Genomic DNA, 9,018 nt, shown 5'->3' with positions numbered 1-9,018 from the left:
ACACTTGCATGGTGTTCAGTTTCCTCTCCGTGGATAGGAAGTACCAATAATTGCATTCGTGTACTTATATCTTTTGAAGAGCACATGCATTCTATTGGCACCTTTACAGTGTGTACATATGGGGTACATCACTCTGAAAGATAAATACATACCACAATAGCAGAAACAAGTTAGCAAAATAGTTGCACTGAGAGTTCTGCCTTTTACCATCACCTAACCATCAGAAATTGCTGGCCTGATAACCATATCAGAACAGCTGTACTTTTTTGAAGTGTTTTGATTCCTAAACAACTCCTACTATTACTCCCTTTTTAGACTTGCTATTTTTATCCATTTGTGCCAGTGAATTATTATTTGAGCATGAAATGGAGCAGGAGAGAACATGAAAGAAATAAGCTAATGTAGACATATTTCCCGACCCAGTAGTCATGGATGCAACTGATTTACCAACTACATTCAGTTTACACATTTAAAAAAAATGAATCTGCTACCAGGAAGCCAGAGTTGAGAAAGTCCAGATTGGTTTGTGACAATTTCCTGCTGTTTTTTGACATCATTTAACTCTGAGTCAACAAAATGTTTTTTCTATTATCATGTAGCTTGACAATATTAATTGAATGCTTCCCCTCAGAATTTGAAACATTGACAAAGAAGCCAAAATTATGTGATGGTTCCAGAGGTCACATGTTAATTAGCAGTCAGTAGTTTTCTGTGCAGGTACAGTTGTGTGTAAGAGAGACCTTAATAAAATATACTGTGGTTCTGTTTAACGCTCGACTTGCTGCGTGTAAAGGAAAACAGGTCTACTGGAGGGTGAACATAGTGTCATGATAACTAAGGTCAAATTTGTTTGCTCAAGAATTTGCTTTGAATTTTAGTTATTCAGCTGTGGTTACTAATAAACCATGCAAGCATATTAATCAGTCTTAGAGACACAATGGCTAGGCTTTCTGTTTCCAAAATATTGGCCCAAATTGCAAAGTCCGTTCACAAAAATACACTTCCATTAGTTAAGCAAAGGATTGCTAAGCAAAAGAAATGCAGTTATTCTAAATTTGTGATATTTTGGACTGTACATTATAAATATTCAATGTATATATACTAGATAATACTACCAAAGAATAAAAATAGAATGAGCAGATGTACCATAAATTCATACATGTAACTGCTACACACAGCTTTTAAAAGCAAAAACAAAAACAACAAAAACAAAAAGGAAAAGTAGATGAAGATATTGAGACACTGAGATTTTTTGGCTTCTAAGGGAGGATATACTAAATGACCATGACCAAATGAATCTACCATTGTAGGTAGTTCCTGCCATTCTCCACTGCCCAGATTCCCCAAGTAGTCTCTAAGATTCTTTTTTTTTTTTTTGTCATATATCAATCAGATCTGTCAAATTAAATACTTATAACTAGTATTCTAGACCTGGTTAAAAAAAAATTGAAATTTAACATGCTATAAGCAACTCAAGTCAATGACTTAACTGTTAATGTTTTATGAGATATAAATATGATTTATATATATTTCCCTTTAAATAGTGATTTGTTTTAGAACAAATTTAGTTTTTAGTTTTCTACTTAAGACTTTTTTTAACATTGCTGAAACATCTTAGATCTCATAGTAATTTATAATTCAGAGTCATTGACACTCAGAATTTCAATTAAAGATATTTTTAAAGACCTACCAAAGTTCCTCATTTAGTTTGTAAATGAAAGAAGGAAAAGTGGAGTTTGAAAGATTAAGACTGACTACATTCATGGGAACTAGAATGGATTGTTGAGAAACATTGAGAAAAATACCATTTTTGCAGGAATTTTTTCCCAGCAGATTCATACTCAGTATTTTCTAAAATTTCATGGACTCTATGTTTTGATCCAAACATAAATATATTTTTTTTAACAAACCAAGTCATTTTATTGTGCAGTTTCCTTCTACCAGAAAACTACTAAAAATATAAAATCTCTAGAAAATACTCAGAATAGCTCTGTAATCTTCTTCCTCCCCCAAACTGGGGCCAACATTTTTGATATTTAAAAGTCAATTGGCACCATTGTAAAGCAATTATACTCCAATAAAGATGTTAAAAAAAAAAAAGTCAATTGGATGTTTGCTAAACATGCGTGTTTGTCTTCATATCATCCACATACATAACAGGATCAAATTTGGGGCCAAATCTTTGGAGAAGATTCTTTTTTTTTAAATTATTGTTAATTAATTATTTTATTTATTTTTGGCTGCGTTGGGTCTTCATTGCTGTGTGTGGGCTTTCTCTAGTTGTGGTGAGCAGGGGCTACTCTTCATTGTGGTGTGAGGGCTTCTCATTGTGCTGGCTTCTCTTGTTGCAGAGCACGGGCTCTAGGTGTGCAGGCTTCTTTAGTTGTGGCACATGGGCTCAGTAGTTGTGGCTCGTGGGCTCTAGAGCGCAGGCTCTGTAGTTGTGGTTCACAGGCTTAGTTGCTCCACGGCATGTGGGATCTTCCTGGACCAGGGTTTGAACCCGTGTCCCCTGCATTGGCAGGCGGATTCTTAACCATTGTGCCACCATGGAAGCCCTGGAGAAGATTCTTGAATCTCTCCTCCATATTCCTTTGCAGCCCAGGTAACCAATTTTCAGCCTTGGGACAGAACTCCATTGCAAATACCTGCATCTGCCTGTGTCTGCCTCTGAGGGTTTCTCCAGCTCTAAAACAGTGAAGTGTACTAGACTTCACATTCCCAGGGTCAACCCTTTACTAGTAGAAGATTTAGTGCATTAAAACTGGTGGATGACAGGGACTTCCCTGGTGCGGGAAGATCCCACATACTGCGGAGCAACTAAGCCTGTGCACCACAACTATTGAGCCTGTGCTCTAAAGGCTGCATGCCACAACTACTGAGCCCGTGTGCCACAACTACTGAAGCTCGCGCACCTAGAACCTGTGCTTTGCAACAAGAGAAGCCACCGCAAGGAGAAGCCCACATACCACAATGAAGAGTAGCCCCCACTTGCCACAACTAGAAAAAGCCCGCACGCAGCAACAGAAACCCAATGCAGCAAAGAATAAATAAAATTCAATCTTAAAAAAAGAAAAAATTGGTGGATGACGATTCCAAGGCACGTACCACACCATTCCTCAGCGGGGAGCCGATGGGGCGGAGCATCAGTTGTCCAAAGCAGAAGCCCTCTCATGGCTTTTCTCCCTTTTCTCTCTCACTTATCTCGCCTCTCCCTCACTCCTGTTTCCTAAGATCATCTCCCAAATAAACTACATGCACCTGGGTCTTTGTCTCGGCGTCAGCTTTAGGGTTCACAAACTAAAACAGCTTGACTTCCAATTCTATGGAGAGATACTTAAACATTTTCGAATACCCATAACCAAAGATCCCTTCACTTTTTGAACATCAAAAACTCCAAAAAACTTTTTTGATACGTTAACGTATATGATTCAAAAACGTGTCCTTTATTGCCCTGGCTACAACAAGACTCTAAGTATAAAAATGAAACCAAAGTTGTCCCCCGTTGTCCCCAATTTTTGGTTTTGGTGGTACTTGAAGCTTAGATGTTGCTACATTGTTGAGTATTTGATTTAAAAAGAAAAAAAAAAAAAAAGAACCTTAGAAAAACCTTGGCCAATTCTCTTATTATTAACCACAACCTACATGACTGTTGCCAAGAACGTGAAGATGAACTCTCCCCTGGAACACCCTCCAGACCAATTATGTCCTGTGTGTCTAACATGATTTTTTTAAAGTGAATAATTTGTTCTAGTTATATTCGTTTTTAAAAAGATCACAACTTTGCATGAACTATTTGCTTGCTAATTTTCTCCTTTCTATTTTTTCCTTTAAAGTACTTCACATTTACTTTAAAATATGAACAAAGTCAGGCTATTAGGCTATAGTTGGTAAGAAGGTAAATGAAACTGCATTACATCTAAGTGTTTTTAAGAAATGCTAGCACTCAAGAAATTAGAAAATTCTCAGATCCTGGATTTTACATTTTGTTTGTTTTTAGTTTGTTTTCTTGTTGTTTTTCTACAAATGTATCTAATATAATCATAGGAAAATTTTTTTCCCAGTAAGATCCTGTGGAGACAGAAAAAAACAAACAGAACCTTAAATTAGATTTTTAAGACAAATAAAATAAATACAATAGTGGTAAAAACATAATAAATAATTGCTAAATTATTTTAATTAGATTTTGTATAGTTAAATAGCAAAAGAAAATGAGAGGGAGAGGAAGAAAAGAGAGGGGTGAAATAAATTGTCAGAAAGTTGATTTATTTTTTAAAACCCTTAATAGATTAGCTCTAATTTAATAAAATTTCACTTAAAATAGTCATGCATGGTGAATATTTGCTATAATTTTAACTACTGTCTCATGGACAAATGAAATGGATATTCTAGAATACCGTTTTTTTTAAATTTACAGTGGGAAAACCTATCTTCCTTTTTACATGTTACTTTATAAAGTCAAAGTGTCTCTGAAAAAAACTTTGCCTTTTAAAATTTCTCTCCCTTTTCTTAAAAACAGCAGATATTATACATTTCTTTGAGAAGCATCTCATTGAACCTTAAATGACACTGTAAGCTTTATGGAACTTTTCCTTTCTCTGTATTGACATAAATATAATCCACTCTGCCCACTTGACCAGACAGAAGTGAATCCTGTACCATATTTAGCCTCGAGGTAGGAGTCCTTATCTTCTTAGTTTGTAAATACATTTCCTGTTAGGCAATACATTAATTAAAAATTATTACTGGTGGATAATTTCCAGCAATCAATAACATTACAAATAACACATTTTTAAAGCAATGGTAAAGGTGTTCATCTATAAACATTTCATTCTAAGTGATAAAGCTGCTGAATGACTCCAGACTCAGTTGAAACTGGAGCTGGAGCTGTCGAGCTTCCCCATTATACTTTTCTGTCCAAATTCTATCCTGCCTTCCCCTCCATGATGAAAAGGGAGAGCATTAACTCTTGATCAGAAGCCAAGCATATGACTAAACTTAATAAAAGTCGTCCTCTTTTCTTCCAAACCTTCTGCATTTTTGGCCAAAACATTCCCTAGAGACAGGAAGCTATTAATTGCATGTTTTGATTTTTTAGCGTCTGCATTTCCATCTGGTACTTGACTGTACATTATATATAGGAGGGTGTGAACAGGAGATGGTGACAATGTCAACAAGAACTAACATTTTTGCAGTGTGTAAGTAAAGAAGCTGATAACATAATTTTGAAGTTGAAAGACAAATTGTGGAAAAGCCCAACTGTGAATAATTGGGAAATTGGCTCTATAAGTTTTAGTATATCCTTAGTTCAAAGATTTGAAAGAAAACCCATGCACAATGAATTTCTCTTCATCAAATAAAATCAGGTAGATTATAATTTTCTCAAGAATACTAAAACTAACACGTAAGTTGCATATTACAAAACAAGCAGTAGCTGTTACAATGTATTAAGCATTAATTATTAAAATAATTGATTATTTCTGTTATAATAATATTAATTCCATTTTAAAGAGGAGGGATCTGTTAAATAAAAATCGAATATTAGAGAAGAAAGGTGTAGTGTGTTGAATGGTATCCTCCAAAATGACATGTCCATGTCCTAACTTTTGAAACCTGTGAATGTGACCTCATTTGTAAAAAAGGGTCTTTCGCAGATGTAATTAAGTATCTCAAGATGAGATTATCCTGGACTATCCAGATAGACCCTGGGCCCATTGACAATTGTCCTTACAAAAGACAGAAGAGGAAAAGAAACAGAAGGAAGTCCAATGTGAGAGAGGCAGAGACTGGAGTCATGTAGCCAAGCAATACCTAGAAACACCGGAAACCAGAAAGAAACAAAAAAGATTTTTTTAAGTCTTACATATTTTATTGTACTGTGCGTTGTCACACACTGAAAAGGGGGACGTGAGTTTTCAACAAGGTATTTTAGATAGCTGTCCATTTTTTTACCAATATTTATCTGAATATAAGACCTAAGAAACAAGACAGTGAAGCATTGAGCACTGAGTCTTTTCATGCTCAGTGTCCAAAGGTCAGGCCTTTTTTTTCCTTGTCCCATTCATAATGGTTATTAACAGAAAATTGGCTCTTTAGGTGATGTCAGTAATGTGATGAGGCAGGTGAAGAGTTTGAAGTTTAAGGCATGTGAAATATGAAGCTGGAAGGAAGCATGCTGCTATTCCATTGGAAGCAAAACGGAGTGTAGACTCCTAGGGTACTTCTTGGGCTTTTCTCCTTACATTCGATACCTGGATACAAGCCAGAGGCTCATTTGTCCAAATCGGATACCACCCACAAAATATATTCTCTCATTATGGACAGCAACTCCGGATTCATTTTGGCCAGTGAGTAGGTTGAGAGTAACAAAGTGTCCATTGGTTAGTGTCTGTGTTATAAGAATCTGTATGAACCGCAAGAATCTGTTTGTTATTGTAGTCTAGGCCATGGCCTCCAAGATCATAGAGCTTTCAAAGAGAACACTGCCCTGACCACGTCTTGATGTTGGACTTGTGGACTCCAGAACTGTGAGAAAATAATTTCTGTTGTTTTAAGCCCCACCCAGTTTCAGTAATCTGTTATAACAGCCCTAGGGAACTAACACAGCAGGTAACAACATATTTTATATAATTTAAATACTTTAAATTATATAAAAATTATCATTCATATGTGTTCAGTACTATGTATTAGAAATGAAAGCTTCTATTCTTCATGAGGCATTTACACATTAGGTAAATAGTAACAATAGCAGTTAATGTTCATTCTATATTATCCACGTAGCAGACATTCAGATGTTCCAAGTGCATTCAAATATTAATTTAATTCTCACAACAACCCCCCAAAGATAAAGTACTAGGAGAGTAGAGGTAACTGTAGCACAGACTAGCTGAGGCTCCCATGAGAAGCAGCTAGAATTTGTGACTCCGGCAGCTGGACTCCAGAGCTTATGTTCTAAATTGCTGTATTAGATGAATTGAGGAAAAACAGGTAATGGAATTCAAATTATCCACAAAGATGCTTTCATTTTGTTTTGAATAAGAATGCTAAGACAGGGAACTTGAGTCTTCGAAAATCAAATGGGCCACACGTGAGGATAAACAGATATATCAGTAATGAATATAGTGCTGATTCTGCAGGTCTGTTTTCTTCTTCCTAACAACAAGGCTATCTGACTTATGTTAAAAAAAGAAAAAAGAAAAAAATTCCAGTTATACATTTCTATCTTTCAACTTTAAATAGAATTGGAATCATGCAGTGAATCTTTCCAACCAAAACGGCATGAAAAATTAAATGCTTTCAATTACTTGACTGTGCCATTACCTTAGCAGATTAATTCAATAGGTGTTAAGAAAAAAAAAAAAGAGGTATATCTGTGAATGTAAACTGAATTGAATAAAAATTTCAGTTGATTATAGGTTGTTATGTTGATTAAGTTTTTCCTAAAAACTCATAAATTTATACCATGTTAAAACTTTTCTCTTGACAACAGCAATCTATAATTTCAAGCCTGGCCTAATATATACCTATACTCAAAATTCACTTTTTTCTTTTTAAAAACTGTCTAACCATACTCTTCCTTTTAGTTGATAATATTTTGATATGGTTCTTTGGCCTAAATACAATAAAGTAGTCAATACACATGGTTAGCTCACTGACATAGAAACTCAGAACATGAGAATCTTTCTAAGAGGAATGTCATTGGATTATCTAAATGGGTCCTAAATCCAGTAACATTGTCCTTTTATGAGACAAAAGGGGCCTTTACCATCACTGAGTCATTTTCAAAAAGTAGGCATTTGTTTAAAACAAAAGCTTGCATGAACATGAGCTCATTTATTTCAAATCCATTTATTTAAGTCAATATTAATATATATAATGTATACTTCTGAAATAAATTTATTTTTATATAGCCTATTTAGCTCTGGCATATGAATTTTTCATCTTTCAAATTTTTCTAGTCAATCCTTATATTACCAGTGTGACTTTTTAAAAAAGTATATACAAAGGCAGGGACTGATTTATAAAATGTTCTCAGATCATTATATTTTTGTGGCTTCTGTCCATGTATGGACAATGCATTTAAATGCTTGCTCCCAAGGAATATCAGGGTTAAGTTGTTACAGTGTAATGTAGGTAAATGGTGGAGAAGGACTCAATAGGAAAATATTTGATTTGTTGCTGTTTTTTTAAAATACCAACTGAAGTATTTTGACTGTCACAAACACATACGTATGTTTTTCCAAGTTTCTATATGAAGTTTTACTTCTGCACTTTTTAAAGAAAGAAGAAAAAGTGTGATTTGTTTCCCTTTTACTTGTCTCCTTTCTTAATACAAACCTACAATATTGGTATATCAAAAACATACAGCAAGTGCTATGGAAAACAGTATGGCGGCTCCTCAAAAAATTAAAAATAAGTGAGCCATCATATGATGTAGTAATCTCACTTCTGGGTATACATCCAAAAAATTGAAAGCAGAATGTGGAAGTGATGTTTTGACAGCCATGTTCATTGTGTCACTATTTGCAATAGCCAAGTGATAGCAACAACCTAAATAACCATTGAGGGATGAATGGATAAACAAAATGTGATACTACATGCAATGGAATATTAGTCAGCCTTAAAAAGGGAGGAAATCACATTCCGAAACACTGACGAACCATAAGGACATTATACTAAAAGAAATAACCCAGCCACAAAAGACACTGTATTTTCCATTTATATGCAGTATCTAAAGTAGTCAAATTCATAGAAAGTGTAATTGCAGTTACTAAGGACTGTGGAGGAGAGAAAGAGGAGTTGGTTTTTAATGGATCTAGAGTTTCAAATTTGCAAGATGAAATAGTTCTGGATATCTGTTTCACAACAATGTGAACATACATAACACTATTGAACTTTACACTTTAAAATGTAAATTCTATGTTATGTGCTCTTTTCCAGAGGTAAAAAAATTAAAAAAAAATCAGAAAACATCTGAAACATAAAAATTGTTTCCTAAAGTTGAGTATTCTTTGAATA

This window comes from Delphinapterus leucas, chromosome 9, assembly GCF_059928025.1.
Source record: "Delphinapterus leucas isolate spDelLeu-1000000601 "Yukka" chromosome 9, BTC_Dleu_Yukka2, whole genome shotgun sequence".
Classification (NCBI taxonomy): Eukaryota; Metazoa; Chordata; class Mammalia; order Artiodactyla; family Monodontidae; genus Delphinapterus; species Delphinapterus leucas.
Note: the sequence above shows the minus strand (reverse complement) of the source record.